At 46.5% G+C, this 19,659-nt stretch overlaps 1 protein-coding gene across 1 annotated transcript in view; it reads left to right on the top strand.

Moving 5' to 3' along the window:
- Nucleotides 1-19,659, top strand: part of aopep (aminopeptidase O (putative)) — a gene marked incomplete at its 5' end in the record, with an annotated part of 268,516 nt that overhangs the window by 237,811 nt on the left and 11,046 nt on the right. The gene's annotated exons all lie outside the window — the stretch shown is intronic.

The following is a 19,659-nucleotide window of genomic DNA, read 5'->3' on the forward strand; positions in this document are numbered from 1 at the left end:
GAAGCGACGGGGGCGGCGTGTCCCTCCCACGCAGACCCCCGCCGCTGAGAGATCGCGCTGTGCAGGTGAAAAGATGCGACGGCTGCTTCCTCGAGTACCGGAGGGGACACATGATGTAAGGCTTCGTCCACATTGCAGCCGGCTTGTGGGAGGCATGGCCTAACAGCGTTCGAGACAGGGGAGGGTAGAATTGGACGATACGAAATTGGGATGGGAGAAAAATAGAAAATGGGAGAAAAAAGTAGATAAAAAATAAATATTTACCCGAAAGGACGCAGCTATACACAGTAAACAAATGAAGATCGTAACGGTGTAATATACATTATCCATCTTTCCCATTTCTTCCAAAACTTGTCCTGTTGCAGTCTAAAAGAAAAAGTTATTCTTTCCATCTTAAAAATATCATAAATAATATCAATCCAATCATCCACTGTAGGAATTTCTGTTCTTAACCACTTTCTAGTAATGGATTTCCTGCTAGCAGCACTTAGAATCTGAAATATATATCTATCACCATTTTCTGATGGCATAGCGCCAAAATATAGACTCTCCAGCTTAAATGGAATGTCCGGTAGTTGAGTTTCAAAGTAGGGATGGGCATTTCTTTTTCACCTCTAAAGCTGTAGCTATATTTTCAGAAAATCTGCCTAAAAGTACATACCCAAGTAAATGGAAGATTGCTCCACTTCTACAAGGTCCATTTGCATGTTCTTGGTATCTAGGGACATCTACAGTATGGACGTCAGGGAATGTACTCCCGGTGTCAGAAATATTGTGACTCTTACTATGGTTGAGTAACTTGTAATGAACCAAAGGAGAATATAAATTATCTTCATCTTCGACGGTGAATAACACCATGCTAACATTGACCACAAAAGAAACTCGTTCACTGAGCTCATTCAGCACCTTCTTGAGATCAAGTGTACAAAAAAATCTAAGCAGATTAATGAAGGGGAGATGATTTACAGGTTTTTTTGTAGATACAGTACTGAATTTTGCCATCCGGACACATACAATTTGAAATATAATGCTATTTGAATATAGAATATAGAATATCAGGCCTATAAATTACCTTATTATGGCCAAGTCATACATCTATGGATCGGGCCAAATCTCCTCTTTCCAATGGCAGAGAGCACTTAAAATCATTGGTAAACAAACGTAGTTCTGAAAATATACACTTTGACTGCTGTTTTGACTGGGTTAGGGTCTTTACTATTGGCTACATTTGAAAAAGAAACACAACATTAATTAATGCGGTCTGTATTGATCGATTTATGACGAGTGACAGCAGGGTCCCCCAATTCTTAAAGGAAAACTCCAACATTTGGGGAAAGATAGATACCAGTCTCCTCTGTGCGTTCAGTAGCTATCTGGCAGCACGTTAGCCTAGCTTAGCACAATGACTGCAAGCGGACATGACCGGGTAGCCTTCGGGAGAGGTGTTAGTTGGACAATGCCTAGGCTACCCGGTCATGTCCGCTTCCATTCATTGTGCTAAGCTAGTCTAACGTGCAGCCAGGTAGCTTTCTACTGAACGCACAGAGAGGAAACTGGTATCTATCTTCTTGTCTCTCTCTGGAGAAGACGGTAAGCTAATTTCCCCAAATGTTGGAGTTTTCCTTTAACAGGTGTTAAACCATCTTCACAAATGTTGCATGTAGATTAGAGATGTAGATTGTATTTGATTTCCGGCTCACATACATGTTTCAGTTCAAGAGCTTTTGGATAAAAAAAACGTAAAATGATAGATAGCTGAGGCTAAAGTCCCTGCGCCCTGTCTCCCCTCTGTCTCGTCACTGCAGGGGGTCTATTCTCTCGTGGTATGTTTGAACGTGGCTATAACTATCCTTTCAAGTGTCCAAAATATTAAATCCAGTTTCCTGATTATTCCATCCTTGTTCTGGTTCCGGTCCAGTCCGGGTAAAGAGTATTTCATCAGACCATCACTTCCTGCCTGTATTCCATAATTCCATACGGTACGCCACGTGAATATGACCGGACCGGTACAGGCGACTAGGGCTGCACGATTTTGGGAAATAATCGAATTGCGATTTTTTCCTGACAGATATTGCGATTGCGATTACATTTGCGATTATAAGAATTTTTTTTAACAGCCCCACAGAGGTTTATTGTAAAATGCGACTTGCATCTGGCCTACGCGTTGGGTCTGTTCGGGACACCGAGCCTGAAAATTTATCTTTTTACCTGGGAATTGATACCGGTCCCCAACAGTACCTTTTTTCTGTACTTTACTCTCCCTCTCTGAAGTCTAAACTTCACAACACACAATCTAAAACCCCTTACCTCCCTCTCCAAAACCGTTCCTACAACAATAACAACAACTTGCAAAGGAGATCTTGTATCTCAATGGGACTTCCTGGTAAAAAAATGTTTATTAAAAATGATTTGCGATTTTTCTTTTTTTTTATCATTTCAAATCGCGATTTCGATTTAAAATCGGTTAATCGTTCAGCCCTACAGGCGAGACCATCTGATTGGACCGACGAGTGTTGTCTTCGAATCAACACTGGCTGCTCGGAGAGTCTTTCTTTTGTCAGAATCAGAATCAGATAAAATAGAATAGAATAGAATAAAAGAAAAAGGTAGAATAAAAGAAAAAAGGAACATAAACTAAATTAAAATAGAAGCACAATAATGAATACTTTTTTTTTAAATTATTTTATTTCGAATGTTTACACAATATTTTGAATTTTTTTTCAAATAAACAAACGAAAAGGATAGGTTTGAAGCCGAAGGTAATTATACAATAGAATAGAATAGAATTATACAATCAAATCAAATAGGCCCAGGGCTGTACAATTGTACACAAAGTGATCAAGTATATACAGTACACTAATTAGAATAACATTTTTTAAATAAAAACATTATATATTCCGTTCGTGAATGGGACCGGACTGGTACAGGCGACACCATCTGATCGGACAGATGAGTGTCGACAATCAACACTTGAGATGGCTGCTGTCTGGGAGTCTTTCCTGTGCGGTTGGTTGTCATGGAAATTGACGCCGGTGAGAAGCCCAACTCGGACAGCTGAAGACACGCTGTGGCAAACGGCAAAGTATTTGGCAGAATATTCCCGGGGGACGGTTGCTGAGTCTGACGTGCAACCGTGTCCATTTCCACCGTCCCAAATGTAATGGTGTGTCGTGATTTGTTTTTTAAACTTTATTGTAGTTTTATGACTTTGTGTGTATACTGTATTTTGTCTTTATCTTTTAGTATTTCTGTTTTTGTATTGTACAGCACTTTGGTACAACTTCGGTTGATTTTAAATGTGCTATATAAATAAAGTTCACCTTGACCGTGACCTTGGTGGCCATTTTAGTTTCACCACAGAATCCACCATGCACCAGAGAATGGCCTTTTTCTATCTAGTATAGTCTTCTGGTGGAGTTACAAACCCAGTACCAAAGTTTGATATATAAAGTATATTGTATATATATATATCCACATCTGTCTGTACATACCTGCATATAATCCTTTTACATATCTGTAGCTACTATATCTATATCTGTACATATCCCTTACCTACTGTTACGCTGCTGGCCAGTATGACTTACTACCATAGTGTCTTTATACCAGTATCACTGTACATATTAATACTACAACTCTGTACATACATCAGGGGGGCAGGGGACAGTCTTGTGTGAGGAGACAGCTCTGTCTTGGACCGTGTCCCAGTGCATCGTCTTCTAACATTTACATTTACATTTAGTCATTTAGCTGAAACGCTTTTATCCAAAGCGACTTACAAGTTCTGTACGACAAGCCATCAGGAAGGGCACAACTCTATCAGCTGAGCAACAATGTTCATCAAAGTGTTGAGTGCTACAGTGTAGGTTAGTTTATTAGGACAAGTGCATGACAGTACGGTTAGTTAGGGTTAGATTTTTTTTTTTTTATATAATAATTTTTTTTTTATTCAGATAATGGTTGAAGAAGTGCGTCTTTAGTCGATGGCAAAAGATTGGACGTGATTCGGCTGTCCTAACTGGGGTGGGTAGTTCATTCCACCATTGTGGGGCAAGGACTGAGAATAGGCGACTTCTCTTTGATGACCCTCCCGGAGCTTGGATAGGAGTAGGTCTGAGGCGGCCAGAAGATGCAGAGCGTAGGGGTCTTTAGGGTGTGTAGTTAGAGACCATTGACCGGAGGTAGGTGGGAGCGGTTCCCTTTGCCGCACGGTATGCTAGGTCGAGGGCCTTGAAGCGGATTCGTGCAGCAATGGGGAGCCAGTGCAGGTTCCTAAGAAGTGGGGTGACATGGGCCGACTTCGGTAGGTTTGAGATCAGGCGGGCCGCTGCGTTTTGAATGAGTTGAAGAGGCTTGGTGGCGGTGGCCGTGAGGCCAGCGAGCAGTGCGTTGCAGTAGTCGAGGCGGGAGATGACTGTTGATTGGACGAGGAGTTGGGTGGCTTCTTTTGTCAGGAAGGGGCGGATCCTTCTGACGTTGCTCAGGAGGAATCTGCAGGTTCTGGTCATCGCTGCGATGTGAGCAGAGAAGTTCAACTGGTCGTCGAGGACAACACCAAGGTTCTTGGCGGTCGGGGACGCAATCACAGCTGCATTCTCGACTGTGATGGAAAGGTCGGTCAGGGGGGAGGATTTGGCCGGCAGGTGGAGCAATTCTGTTTTGCTTAGGTTCAGTTTGAGGTGGTTGGTCGTCATCCAGGCGGAGATGTCGGACAGACAGGCCGAGATCCGCTCAGAGACATGGATATCTGAGGGAGGGAAGGAGAGGAAGAGTTGAGTATCGCCGCCTCCTCAGCCTCCTCAGCCCCGCCTCCTCAGCCTCCTCAGCCCCGCCTCCTCAGTCCACTCGAAGCAGGTCCTCTGTCCAGGAGTGCTTTGTGTCGGTTATTTCACCGGAGGATCGCTACCTAACGCCCACACATTCCTTTCTGAGCACAGTGCGTGTGTGCGTGCATGTGTGCGTGTGCGCGCGTGTGTGTGTGTTGCGTGCACTCGAACACAGGGTCTTTTCCACAGGTTTTTCACAGGAGCACCGTCAGGATGTGTTTGTCAGAGAAGGAATTTGGGAATGTGTTCCTCAAACAAACGAGAGCGAGAGGGGGGGCGAGAGAGAGAGGGGGGGGGGAGAGAGAGAGAGAGGGGGGAGAGAGAGAGGGGGGAGAGGGGGGGAAGAGAGAGGAGAAAGAGAGGGGAGAGAAAGAGAGGAGAGAGAGAGAGAAAGGGGGGAGGGGGAGAGAGAGAGAGAGAGAGAGGGTCAGTGAGTGTTTTCAGAGAAGGGTTCAGGAAAGACTCCTCTGACTATGTTGGGTTTTACCACTATGTACTCTGTGTGTGTGTGTGTGTGTGTGTGTGTGTGTGTGTGTGTGTGTGTGTGTGTGTGTGTGTGTGTGTGTGTGTGTGTGTGTGTGTGTGTGTGTGTGTGTGTGTGTGTGTGTGTGTGTGTGTGTGTGTGTGTGTGTGTGTGTGTGTGTGTGTGTGTGTGTGTGTGTGTGTGTGTGTGTGTGTGTGTGTGTGTGTGTGTGTGTGTGTGTGTGTGTGTGTGTGTGTGTGTGTGCGTGCGTGCGTGCGTGCGTGCGTGCGTGCGTGCGTGCGTGCGTGCGTGCGTGCGTGCGTGCGTGCGTGCGTGCGTGCGTGCGTGCGTGCGTGCGTGCGTGCGTGCGTGTGTGCGTGCAATGTCACCCACTGGGAGCTCTTTGGCTTCGCATAACAGTGAGGGGTTTATTTGTTGCTTCCCTCCAAACCAACGGAGAGAGAGAGATTTATGGTCTAGGTAGACAGACAGAGGGAGGGAGAGAGAGAGAGAGAGAGAGGGGGCGGGAGGGATGGAGAGAGAGGGGGAAAGGGAGAGATAGGGGGAAAGGGAGAGAGAGAGTGAGAGAGAGGGAGAGATAGGAGGAGAGGGGGGAGAGAGAGAGGACGGGAGGGATGGAGAGAGAGGGGGAAAGGGAGAGAGAGGGGGAAAGGGAGAGAGAGAGTGAGAGAGAGGGAGAGATAGGGAGAGAGGGGGGAGAGAGAGAGGACGGGAGGGATGGAGAGAGAGGGGGAAAGGGAGAGAGAGGGAGAGAGAGATAGGGGGAAAGGGAGCGAGAGGGGGGAGAGAGAGAGGGCGGGAGGGATGGAGAGAGAGGGAGAGAGGGCGGGAGGGATGGAGAGAGAGGGAGAGAGGGCGGGAGGGATGGAGAGAGAGAGAGAGGGAGAGAGAGGGCGGGAGGGAGGGAGAGAGAGGGAGAGAGGGCGGGAGGGATGGAGAGAGAGGGAGAGAGAGAGGGAGAGAGAGGGCGGGAGGGATGGAGAGAGAGGGAGAGAGGGCGGGAGGGATGGAGAGAGAGAGAGAGGGAGAGAGAGGGCGGGAGGGAGGGAGAGAGAGGGAGAGAGGGCGGGAGGGATGGAGAGAGAGGGAGAGAGAGAGGGAGAGAGAGGGCGGGAGGGAGGGAGAGAGAGGGCGGGAGGGACGGAGGAAGGAAGGGAGGGAGGGGGAAGGTGTGAAGACGTAGGTATTTCCATTACAGGGGGGGAGGAGGGGGGGGGGGGGGCACGCGATAATAGAAACGTTAGACGTCCTGACGGACGACGAGGGGCCTTTCCACTGCCCTGCGCTTGCCTTGCTGTCACACACACAGTCCAATCCTGGCTTCACTCATAACAACTGTAGACCTGTTTTCTGTGTACAAACATACCGCGTTCGAGCCAATAAGCAATACCAACTGAGTCACGTGACTAAGTTACCCCGGACCTGCGCGAGCTGCTGCGCTAAAAGAAAATATGGCGCGGCTCTATGGAGAAACCATGGCACTCCCCTCACTAAACCTCGTTTCAAACGAAAACGTCTGGATGTCATTTTGCCAAATCAGCGCGGCTGTGAGTGTGAGTCTTTCACCTTTTATAATATCTAGCTTTGGCATGGATTGATTATTTAGATCGCTAGCATGGCTTACAAATGCAAATAATATTGTAGTCTGCCTCGTTGTTTTGACCAGGATTACGTTCCTTTCTGCTGCTGTGATGCGCGCACACTGAGTCTGACGTATACAGAGAACAGATCTATACTTGACCTCTACTGAACGCTAAACGCTAGATTCAAACACATCATCTCTGCTGTGAACAGTATGTGTTACAAATCCCATGCCATGCCGTAGAGTTGAAAGGAACAGTACCTCAGACGGAGAACCATGGAACCCCCCCCCCTGGATAGGAGTAGGTCTGAGGCCAGAAGATGCAGGGCAGAGTGTAGGGGTCTTGAGGGTGTGTAGTTAGAAGATGCAGAGTGTAGGGGTCTTGAGGGTGTGTAGTTAGAAGATGCAGAGTGTAGGGGTCTTGAGGGTGTGTAGTTAGAAGATGCAGAGCGTAGGGGTCTTGAGGGTGTGTAGTTAGAAGATGCAGAGTGTAGGGGTCTTGAGGGTGTGTAGTTAGAAGATGCAGAGTGTAGGGGTCTTGAGGGTGTGTAGTTAGAAGATGCAGAGCGTAGGGGTCTTGAGGGTGTGTAGTTAGAAGATGCAGAGAGTAGGGGTCTTGAGGGTGTGTAGTTAGAAGATGCAGAGCGTAGGGGTCTTGAGGGTGTGTAGTTAGAAGATGCAGAGCGTAGGGGTCTTGAGAGTGTGTAGTTAGAAGATACAGAGTGTAGGGGTCTTGAGGGTGTGTAGTTAGAAGATGCAGAGTGTAGGGGTCTTGAGGGTGTGTAGTTAGAAGATGCAGAGTGTAGGGGTCTTGAGGGTGTGTAGTTAGAAGATGCAGAGCGTAGGGGTCTTGATGGTGTGTAGTTAGAAGATGCAGAGTGTAGGGGTCTTGAGGGTGTGTAGTTAGAAGATGCAGAGTGTAGGGGTCTTGAGGGTGTGTAGTTAGAAGATGCAGAGTGTAGGGGTCTTGAGGGTGTGTAGTTAGAAGATGCAGAGTGTAGGGGTCTTGAGGGTGTGTAGTTAGAAGATGTAGAGCGTAGGGGTCTTGAGGGTGTGTAGTTAGAAGATGCAGAGAGTAGGGGTCTTGAGGGTGTGTAGTTAGAAGATGTAGAGCGTAGGGGTCTTGATGGTGTGTAGTTAGAAGATGCAGAGTGTAGGGGTCTTGAGGGTGTGTAGTTAGAAGATGCAGAGCGTAGGGGTCTTGAGGGTGTGTAGTTAGAAGATGCAGAGAGTAGGGGTCTTGAGGGTGTGTAGTTAGAAGATGCAGAGAGTAGGGGTCTTGAGGGTGTGTAGTTAGAAGATGCAGAGCGTAGGGGTCTTGAGAGTGTGTAGTTAGAAGATGCAGAGAGTAGGGGTCTTGAGGATGTGTAGTTAGAAGATGCAGAGCGTAGGGGTCTTGAGAGTGTGTAGTTAGAAGATGCAGAGAGTAGGGGTCTTGAGGGTGTGTAGTTAGAAGATGCAGAGCGTAGGGGTCCTGAGGGTTTGTAGTTAGAAGATGCAGAGCGTAGGGGTCTTGAGGGTGTGTAGTTAGAAGATGTAGAGCGTAGGGGTCTTGAGGGTGTGTAGTTAGAAGATGCAGAGTGTAGGGGTCTTGAGGGTGTGTAGTTAGAAGATGCAGAGAGTAGGGGTCTTGAGGGTGTGTAGTTAGAAGATGCAGAGCGTAGGGGTCTTGAGGGTGTGTAGTTAGAAGATGCAGAGAGTAGGGGTCTTGAGGGTGTGTAGTTAGAAGATGCAGAGCGTAGGGGTCTTGAGGGTGTGTAGTTAGAAGATGTAGAGTGTAGGGGTCTTGAGGGTGTGTAGTTAGAAGATGCAGAGTGTAGGGGTCTTGAGGGTGTGTAGTTAGAAGATGCAGAGTGTAGGGGTCTTGAGAGTGTGTAGTTAGAAGATGCAGAGTGTTGGGGTCTTGAGGGTGTGTAGTTAGAAGATGCAGAGCGGAGGGGTCTTGAGGGTGTGTAGTTAGAAGATGCAGAGCGTATAGTGAGTGACTTAAAGGGGCACTTGTGTTAATTGCAGCTTAATGAAATAATGTAGATAAAAAAAATAGAGATAAGGATTGCAATATGGATTGCTATTTTTCATCTACGTCATTTCATTGAGCTGTAATTAACACAACAAGGATTCAATGTCCTCTGATGACATCACTGGTGGCCACATTCAAACTCATTAACTCTCAATAACTGTCAAACTAAATGAATGTGTGCAAAACAGTCTGGAGCCTTGGGACAGGGGGTGAGATTATGCTAAGTAAATTGGCGTTGTTTTCTGCCCAGGGCAGACATTTTTTATTAGATTAGATTCAAATGTATTTTCATTATACATTATCAGTGATGTACCGTTCAGAATGAATGCTTTTTGCCTGTTCCGCTGTTAGCAACTAAGCTAGCTTGCTTGTTGGATCATCTCCCGTTGGCTATTCATAAAAAATAATATGTTAACGTAAAAGCTCAGACATTTCAAGCATCAACGATGTAACTTTCAGAATGAATGCTTTTGTTCCTGGAAATAACGTTATAGCCTGCCTACGACTCACAAATATTTAGCTGTTAGCGATGACAGCAGCCAGCTAGCTCGCTTGTTTGATTATGTCACGTTCGCTATTAAGTTAAAAAAAAAATCATAATGTTAACATGAATAGTTAATTAAGTTTAGCCTATCCCCATCACACACATCCCCGTTTAGTATAGATTAATTTGGTTTGAGTTGTCGGGTGAAAAGTTGAGTTGGAATGTGTTGATGTCAGATAATTCCAGGAAGTAATGAACACAGCTCAGTGAAATGATGAAAATAAAATATATCAAGACATTGGTGAGTGATTTGAAGGGACAACATGTTGTGTGTGTGTGTCTCTCCCTCCCTCTCTCTATCTCTCTCTCCTCCCCTCTCTCTCCCCTGCCTCTCTCTCTCTCCCCTCTCTCCCTCTCTCTCCCCTGCCTCTCTCTCTCTCCCCTCTCTCCCTCTCTCTCTCCCTCTCTCTCTCTCCCCCCCTCTCTCTCTCCCCCCCTGTCTCCCCCCCCCCTCTCTCTCTGTGTGTGTATGTGGGGGGGGGGGGGGGTATTCAAACAGTTCCCAGTGACGAATAGAATAGTAATCGTGTGCGTTTTTGCCCGTCATCCCTGCTGGGACCCAGGAAATACAAGCGTTTGCCACCAGCCCTGCAGATGGTGGATGTACTGTGAGCTGCTCGCCCTTAAACAGGGGTCCACATCAACCTGAGTGATTTACAGCCCCGAGCAGGAAGCCTGATAAACCCTTTATCACACTGTGACCAAGCCTTCACACGCCAGGCTTTTATCGGCACAGACACACGCATGCTTGCGCGCGCGCGCACACACACACACACACACACACACACACACACACACACACACACACACACACACACACACACACACACACACACACACACACACACACACAGAGGAAGAGACAGCTTTATGCTTCTTTTTTTCACAGGATGAGAAAGGCTTTCTAGGTGAGTGTTTCCTGTCTGCCTCGTTCCAGATAAATCACAGTCTCTGAAAAAGCGGCACATGCACATACCTGCGTGCACACCTGCACACACCTACACACACACACACACACACACACACACACACACACACACACGCAGTGCCCCTTTGTCTGCGCCCCCACAGATCTCCTGTCATCATAATTCACTCCCTAACTACACCTCCTTGTGGAGTCTTGATGTTTGCATGGAATGGAATATAGTACAGTAGAGTAAAGTAGAATATAGTAGAATAGAATAGAATGGAATAGAGTAGAGTAGAGTAAAGTAGAGTAGAATATAGTAGAATAGAATACAATGGCATGGAATGGATATAGTAGGGTCGAGTAGAGAAGATTAAAGTAGAATATAGTAGAATAGAATACAATGGCATGGAATATAGTAGGGTATATAGGGTAGAGTAGAAGATAGTAGAATAGAATACAATACTACTGTATATGTATATATATCACGCGGTGAAGCGAATCAAGCGGCTGATTAAGGTGATGGATGAGTCGTCATCCTTGTCTGACTGCAGCGAGATGGAGATCAATTTAAGTTTGGTTTCTTTTGGCTCTCTCTCTCTCTCTCCCTCTCTCTGCCTCTCTCCCTCCTCTCCCTCTGTCTCTCTCACTCTCTCTGCCTCTCTCTCTGTATCTCTCTCTGTCTCTCTCTCTCCCTCTCTCCTGTCTCTCTCCCTCTCTCTGTATCTCTGTCTCTGTCTCTCTCCCTCTCTCTGTATCTCTGTCTCTGTCTCTCTCCCTCTCTCTGTATCTCTGTCTCTGTCTCTCTCCCGCTCTCTGCCTCTCTCTCTGTATCTCTCTCTCTCTGTCTCTCTCCCTCTCTCTCTGTATCTCTCTCTGTCTCTCTCCCTCTCCCTGCCTCTCTCTCTCTCTCTGTCTCTCTCCCTCTCTCTCTCCTCTGTCTTTCTCTCTCTCTCTCTCTCTCTCTCTCTCTCTCTCTCTCTCTCTCTCTCTCTCTCTCTCTCTCTCTCTCTTTCTTTTCTTCCTACATGCCACTGGAATCCTCCTGATCCTCCTAATGAGAGACATATCAGCTGTGTAGCCGAGCGTGGAGAGGGGGGGGGGGGGGGGGGGGAGGGAGGGGGGAGAGAGGGGGGAGACAGGGGGGAGGGAGGGAGAGGGAAAGGGGGGAGAGAGAGCAAGAGAGAGAGGGGGAGAGAGAGAGGGGGTAGAGAGAAGGAGAGAGAGGGCAAGAGAGAGAGAGAGCTTTGAATGACTTTGAGCAAATGAAAAGTGAATGAGATAGTGAGTAGATAGAAAGAGAGGAGTGTTAGATAGTTAGTTAGTTAGTTAGTTAGTTAGTTAGTTAGTTAGTTAGTTAGTTACAACCAGCCAGTCAGCTAACTAACCAGTCAGCCAGCCATGTCTGCTTATTTAAGGTCTGGTTCTTGTGGGTTTCAAGCGTGCTTGGGGGAGAAGGGTGGTGGAGAATGGGACAGTGTGCGGTAGAGAGAGAGAGAGAGAGAGCGAGAGAGAGAGAGAGAGAGAGAGAGAGAGAGAGAGAGAGAGAGAGAGAGAGAGAGAGAGAGAGAGAGAGAGAGAGAGAGAGAGAGAGAGAGAGAGAGAGAGAGAGAGAGAGAGAGAGAGAGAGAGAGAGAGAGAGAGAGAGAGAGAGAGAGAGAGAGAGAGAGAGAGAGAGAGAAGAGAGAGAGAGAGAGAGAGAGAGAGAGAGAGAGAGAGAGAGAGAGAGAGAGAGAGAGAGAGAGAGAGAGAGAGAGAGAGAGAGAGAGAGAGGATCCTGCTCTTTCATGTCTGGGCTGTGAGGGTTCCTGGCGTGCTGATTTGTGACTTATGATAAAATCACATTGCCAGGGATTACCACACAGCCCAGACCCAGTCTGCTGCCGCGGCAACCAGTGTGTGTGTGTCCGTCCGTCCGTCCGTCCGTCCCCGGTCTGCTTTCAATGAAGTGGATGGTTTTGGAGACGTCACATAAATATGCAAAAGAAAAAAGGCAGAAAAGAGTGTTGGAGGATTTGTCATGAAGGACTTTATGTGTGTGCGTGCATGTGTACAGTATGTGCGTGTGTGTGCACATTCCTACGGTATGTGCATTCCTGCATCCATGGGCATGTGTGTGTGTGTATGCATCATATTGTATGCGTGCACATGCATTCTTGAGTATCTGTGCTTGTGTGTGTGCATTCTAGAGTATGTCTGTGTGTGTGTGCATCCTAGAGTGTCTGCATCCTAGAGTGTCTGCGTGTGCATTCTAGTCTAGTCTGTGTGTGTTTGTTTGCATTCTATAAGTGTGTGTGTGCAATGTCCTATAGTGTGTGTGTGTGTGTGCATCCTATAGTTTGTGTGTGTGTGTGTGTGCGTGTGTGGTGTGTGTGCGTGTCCATCAGTTAGACCCATGCCTCCACCAGGTGCAGAGCTTAGCTGATTGGTCAGTCCCGTGCCTCCACCAGGTGCAGAGCTTAGCTGATTGGTGAACAGTGATTGATTAACCCTTTGTTCACAGTGGCTAAGTTCTGCACCGGGCGAGAGAGAGACCCAGACAAGGAGGGAGGGAGGGAGGGAGGGAGGGAGGGAGGGAGGGAGGGAGAGAGAGAGAGAGAGAAGAGAGAGAGAGAGGCACACAGAGAGAGAGAGAGAGACCAAGACAAGCACACAAAGAGAGAGAGAGAGACCCAGACAAGCACACAAAGAGAGAGAGAGAGAGACCCAGACAAGCACACAAAGAGAGAGAGAGACCCAGACAAGCACACAAAGAGAGAGAGAGAGACCCAGACAGCACACAAAGAGAGAGAGAGACCCAGACAAGCACACAAGAGAGAGAGAGACCCAGACAAGCACAAAAAGAGAGAGAGAGAGAGACCAAGACAAGCACAAAAAGAGAGAGAGAGACCCAGACAAGCACAAAAAAGAGAGAGAGAGACCCAGACAAGCACACAAAGAGAGAGAGAGACCCAGACAAGCACAAAAAGAGAGAGAGAGAGACAAGACAAGCACAAAGAGAGAGAGACCAAGACAAGCACAAAAAAGAGAGAGAGAGACCCAGACAAGCACACAAAGAGAGAGAGACCCAGACAAGCACACAAAGAGAGAGAGAGAGACCAAGACAAGCACAAAAAGAGAGAGAGAGAGACCCAGACAAGCACACAAAGAGAGAGAGACCCAGACAAGCACACAAAGAGAGAGATAGACCCAGACAAGCACACAGAGAGAGAGAGACGCAGACAAGCACACAGAGAGAGAGAGAGAGAGAGAGAGAGAGAGGGCAAGAGAGAGAGAGGCAAGAGAGAGAGAGCTTTGAATGACTTGGAAATGGAAAGTGAATGAGATAGTGAGTAGATAGAAAGAGGAGAGTGTTAGTTAGTTACAGTAGTTAGTTAGTTAGTTCAAGATTCAAGATTCAAGAGTTTTAATTGTCACGGCATACAGGTATACAATGAAATGCGGCTGGTCTTGCCCGCGACGATGTGCAATACGGTGGTACAACATATAATAGAATCAATAAAATACAGTGGTACAACATATTAATAGAATCCAATAAAACAGTGCAATAAACAGGTTAGTTAGTTAGTTAGTTAGTTAGTTAGTTAGTTAGTTAGTTAGTTAGTTAGTTAGTTAGTTACAACAGCCAGTCAGCTAACTAAGAGAGAGAGAGAGAGAGAGAGAGAGAATTCCTTCTGTAATGTACTGATTTCTTTTGTTTTCTCCGTTTGATTGGTTTTGTTTTGTTTTGTTTGGCAATGTAGACGTATGTTTCCCATGTCAATAAAGCCCATTTGAATTGAATTGAATTGAATTGAGAGAGAGAGACCCTGAGTCCAACTAGCCTTGTAGACCCGTGTAACTGTGTGTGTGCGTGTGCGTGTGCGTGTGTCTCCAGTACATTTCCACCCTGTGGTCTCTCTCTCACCTACATGCTGAGCCTTATTTGTCACAGTCCAGTTGTCTTGTGTACAGACGCTCCTCCATGCTATAGGAACCTCCCTCTCTCTCTCCTCACCTTCTCCCCTCTCTTCTCCTCCTCCATGCTATAGAACCTCCATCCCCTCTCTCTCTTCTCTCCTCCATTCTATAGGAACCTCCCTCCCTCTCTTCTCCTCCTCCTCCATGCTATCTAGCCATCATAATTTCTACCTATTTATTTCTATATCCGTCTTTCTTTCTACTTTTCATCTATCTTTTTAAACTCTTTGTTCACGACTTCACGTCTTACCTCCCTCTCTCCCCTCCCCTCTCTCCTCCCTCACATCCCTCTCTCCTCCTCTCCTCTCTCACCTCCTCCCTCTCCTCTCTCTTCCCTCTATCTCACCTCTCCCTCTCTCTCCTCCCTCCCTCTCTTCTCTCCCTCACTCTCCTCGCTCTATCTCTCCTCTCTCTCTTCTCTCTCTCCTCTCTCTCCTCCATCTCTCTCTCTCCTCTCTCCTCTCTCTCCTCTCTCTTCTCTCTCCTCCCTCTCTCCTCTCTCCCGTGTGTACAGCGTTACTACTAATGAGGCTGGCGTTCTGCTCTCCTGCTCTGTTTAATCTCTTTAAGTTCTTCCGTCTTCTTCGTCTCTTGGTAGTTCACCCTCTCCTGTTGTCTCCCCCGTCGGCGGGTTAATTATCGGTCTCTCTCCGTCTCTCGACTCCTGTTCCACGACTTTACACTTTGTTGTTGCCGTGGGGACGTCGCAGCGCTTCCTCTGGAGCCGCAGCCGGTGGCCATTTTGTGTTAGCATAACATTTGGGGCTCTTAAAATTTGGGACACAAAATGGTGGACGTAAAAACGGTCTCTGTCCTGCCACCACGCTGTTCAACAGTAGTGCTAAAGCAGGAACAATACATCTTTCTCAGAACACACAAACTAGAATGTACAAAATGCAAAAACTGAATACAAAATGCAAATAGGGCCTGTACACATTTTTTCTCATGTTTTTATATTCAGTTCTAATTCTAATGCCTATATTTATGTCTTTCTACTATTACCAGTGTTGGGAAAGTTAACTTTCTACATGAACTAGTTCAGTTCACAGTTCAATTTTTTTAAATGAACTAGTTCAGTTCATAGTTCATAATTAAAAATGTTGAACTAAAGTTCATGGTTTCAAAAATGAACTAATTTAGTTCTTTTTAGATTTTTTTTTTATTATAGATGTTTCACGTACAGTTACTTACATTACAAAAACACACATTGGGACAAGGGGGGGGGGGGTCCTCCAGTTCATCTCTATGCCATCATCCACCATAAGCAAGCAAAAACAAAACAAAAAGAAAAACAAGCAAAAAAGGAAAGCAGACCAAGACAGGCACTGTACACAGGGGCGTACCTTCCTACAGGCGATATAGGCGGTCGCCTAGAGCGCCACCCAGAGGGGGGCGCCAAAAAAAAAAAAAATTATTTTAATTTTTTAATTTTTTTTTCTGTGCAGTTTTGGCGCCCCCCTCTATATCTGCAACCATTATTTTACATTAAAAAAATTCTAACATAGGGAAAATGAGCCAAAAAATCTCGCCTAGGGCGCCAAATGGGCTAGGTCCGCCCTGACTGTACAGTATTGCACTTGCCTCGAGCCCATTCACATGTAGACATACATATATTTATTTTTTCTATCCTAGGTCTGTCCATACAATGGGGCACTGGGCATTTAGAAGGATCCGATACATTTCAGCAGGAAAATAGTCTAATAGTGGGGCCCACACCTCCTGAAAGGAAGCGTTGTTGCCTCTATGCATTGCACAGTGTCTTTCATGGGGTAGCACACCGAAGATCTCTCTATACCACATTTGTAAAAATGGAGGCTTATCCTTAATCCATTTTATCAGAATGTATTTCCGGGCTGAAAGTAGAAGTTTATCAAATAGTTTGAATTGTAAACTCTTTTAAATGCATACGACGACGTCTAGAGGTAGACTCTGACTGAGCGAGTGCTGCTGCTGCTGCAGCTCTCGGCTTCTGCGCGCAGATTACTCTGTTCCACTGCTTGTTGTGAGGAGGAGTCTGATGACGTAGCAGGGGGTGACAGGCTCGTTGCCAGATCGGGTGGTTTTACGCATAATTTTTGTCCTGTTTACAGTGTGTTTTAACTGAGTTTTCGGCTGAAATGCATACGAAATATGGCACATCTTTTAAACGCCGTTATAATAGAGTGCTGAGAATGAACGCACTTTTGAACTCCGTTACACAGGGCTGAGAATGAACGCGTTCTCAATTACGTTCATTTAGCGGATATACAGTACGTTCAGTTCAAGTTCGCCCAAAATACGTTCATGAACGATCGTTCATTGAACGCGTTCAGGTACATCACTGACTATTACCCTGCACATACCTGTACATCCCCTCCCCTCCTGACGACCTGTATGAAGCGTCTAGTCTCTTGTGACGCTGGCTAGAAGCATGTTGACCTGTATGAAGCGTCTAGTCTCTTGTGACGCTGGCTAGAAGCATGTTGACTGTATGAAGCGTCTAGTCTCTTGTGACGCTGGCTAGAAGCATGTTGACCTGTATGAAGCGTCTAGTCTCTTGTGACGCTGGCTAGAAGCATGTTGACCTGTATGAAGCGTCTAGACTATTATGACTGGCTAGAAGCATTATTGGACGGTTGCTGAGTCAAAGGGATCGGGCCACGTGCTACTCTTGGTTTTATCCGAGTGCCTCATGTTGTTTCACTTTGCAGCAGATGTTAGGCTACTCTGTGCCTGTTTATTCTGCTTCCTGCTCCTGCTGCTTCCTGTTTATTCAGCTTCCTGTTTATTCAGCTTCCTGCTCCTGCAACTTCCTGTTTATTCAGCTTCCTGCTCCTGCAGCTTCCTGCTTATCGCTGCTGGCGGGACAAACCTCATAACTCCAAAAACCCCAACTTTTCAGCAGATGAAAAAACGAACACAGATTTGAGGGTGAATAGAGTTAGGAGGTTTAGACAGATGATCGGTTTAATTGCTTTCCATTGTTTAAACTTTGTAAAACCCACACACACATATGGAGGATGATCTACAGAGTTGATTTATATAAAAAAAAAATATATATATATATATTTTTTTTAACTTTGACCAGTCAGCTGGTTCTTTTCGCGTTTATCGCTTTTTTCTGGTCAAGTATGACCGACAGATACAGGTGAATGGGGTATAGATGGGGGGAAAGACACTGAGAAAATATGGCGAGTCCGGGAGTCGAACTCGTGTACCCCAGATCCGTGACGCGCACGGTTGTCCCCGACGCCGAAATAGCGTTCGAGGTACGCGGTGAGCTACTGGAGCTCCAAAAAAAAAAAAAAAAAAAAACGTAAATGGAGTTATGAGGTTTTGTCCCGCCAGCAGCGTTAATTCAGCTTCCTGTTCCAGCAGCTTCCTGTTTATTCAGCTTCCTGCTCCAACAGCTTCCTGCTCCTGCAGCTTCCACGCGGCTGGACGCTGGGGGCAGCGGCATCAAGTAGCAATGAACCTGCATTTCCTGAAGCTACATCTATCATTTCAGAATAGTAAAGACGTACAGGCGTACAGGCAGCTCTGTGTAGGAGTGTGTTTCAGGCTGTGTGACGTACAAGGCGTACAGGCAGCTCTGTGTGGAGTGTGTTTCAGCTGTGTGACGTACAGGCGTAGAGGCAGCTCTGTGTAGGAGTGTGTTTCAGGCTGTGTGACGTACAGGTGTAGAGGCAGCTCTGTGTAGGAGTGTCTTTCAGGCTGTGTGACGTACAGGCGTAGAGGTAGCTCTGTGTAGGAGTGTGTTTCAGGCTGTGTGACGTACAGGCGTAGAGGCAGCTCTGTGTAGGAGTGTGTTTCAGGCTGTGTGACGTACAGACAGCTCTGTGTAGGAGTGTGTTCAGACTGTGTGACGTACAGACAGCTCTGTGTAGGAGTGTGTTTCAGACTGTGTGACGTACAGACAGCTCTGTGTAGGAGTGTGTTTCAGGCTGTGTGACGTACAGCAGCTCTGTGTAGGAGTGTGTTTCAGGCTTGTGTGACGTACAGGCGTAGAGGCAGCTCTGTATAGGAGGTGTTTTCAGGCTGTGTGATGTACAGGCGTAGAGGCAGCTCTGTGTAGGAGTGTGTTTCAGGCTGTGTGATGTACAGGCGTAGAGGCAGCTCTGTGTAGGAGTGTGTTTCAGGCTGTGTGTTTCAGGCTGTGTGTTTCAGGCTGTGTGACTACAGTGTTAAATATGATAAGTTGACAGAGGCTTTTAATCCAATTGCCTGGAAATCCATTTTGCTCTGTGACCTTCATGTTATCCACGGAGAGAACAACACTCGACCAATGTCACTCTGGAAGATACGTAACATTTCAGGCCTTCCTACTGTATTTACTATTGTATTGTATTGTAGGAGAGAACCCTAGATATAATTTTTTATGTATTTCAAGAAATCTTGCCGAGCCAAATTTGCTTACTGCACTGGTAGATTATTTTACTTGTTTCAAGCACACACCGCAATAATGGTCTGACAAAAATAAGGAATAACTAGTTTTAAGTAAATGTGTCTTAGAAAAAAGTTAAATAACCAAAAATCTACCCACTTAGCCCTAGCGGCGTTAGTGCCGTATTCTACCCACTAAGTGTCAAAGGACCACTTTATATAGCATGTACAATAATGCTGTATATATATATATATATATATATATATATATATATATATATATATATATATATATATATATATATAATATAATCTTACCGTATATATATATCCACATCTGTCTACATACCTGCATATAATCTTTTTACACATCTGTAGATACTATATCTATATCTGTACATACCATTACCTACTCTTACTAGTTACGCTGCTGGCCAGTATGACTTACTACCATAGTGTCTTTATACCTGTATCACTGTACATATTAATACTACAACTCTGTACATACAGCTGATTAGCACGATTACTCAGTAATACTCATTTATCTATTGCATACCCAGTTTAATCACCTGTACCTTGTATAAATGTAAACTATCTGTAAACTATCTAAATCTAGATCTCTTCATTGAGTTCTTTCGCTCTCAACCGACGGCTCCCTAATCAGAACTGCCACGTGTGGCTGACCAGGTACTGGGGTTCTGGCTCGTCTTCTTGGATGATGATGGAGGAGGAGGAGGAGGGAGGGGGGAGAAGGTGGAGGAGGGAGGGGGAAGGAGGAGGGAGGGAAGGAGGGAGGGGGGAAGGGGGAAGGGAGGGGAGGGAGGGAGGGAGGGAGGGGGAAGGAGGAGGGAGGGGGGAGGAGGGAGGGGGGAAGGAGGAGGAGGGAAGGAGGGAGGGGGAGGGGGAAGGTGGTGGAGGAGGGAGGGGGGAGGGAGGAGGGAGGGAGGGGGAAGGAGGAGGAGGGAAGGTGGAGGAGG

The sequence above is a fragment of the Notolepis coatsorum genome (genome assembly GCF_963971535.1).
Source record: "Notolepis coatsorum genome assembly, chromosome: 10".
Classification (NCBI taxonomy): Eukaryota; Metazoa; Chordata; class Actinopteri; order Aulopiformes; family Paralepididae; genus Notolepis; species Notolepis coatsorum.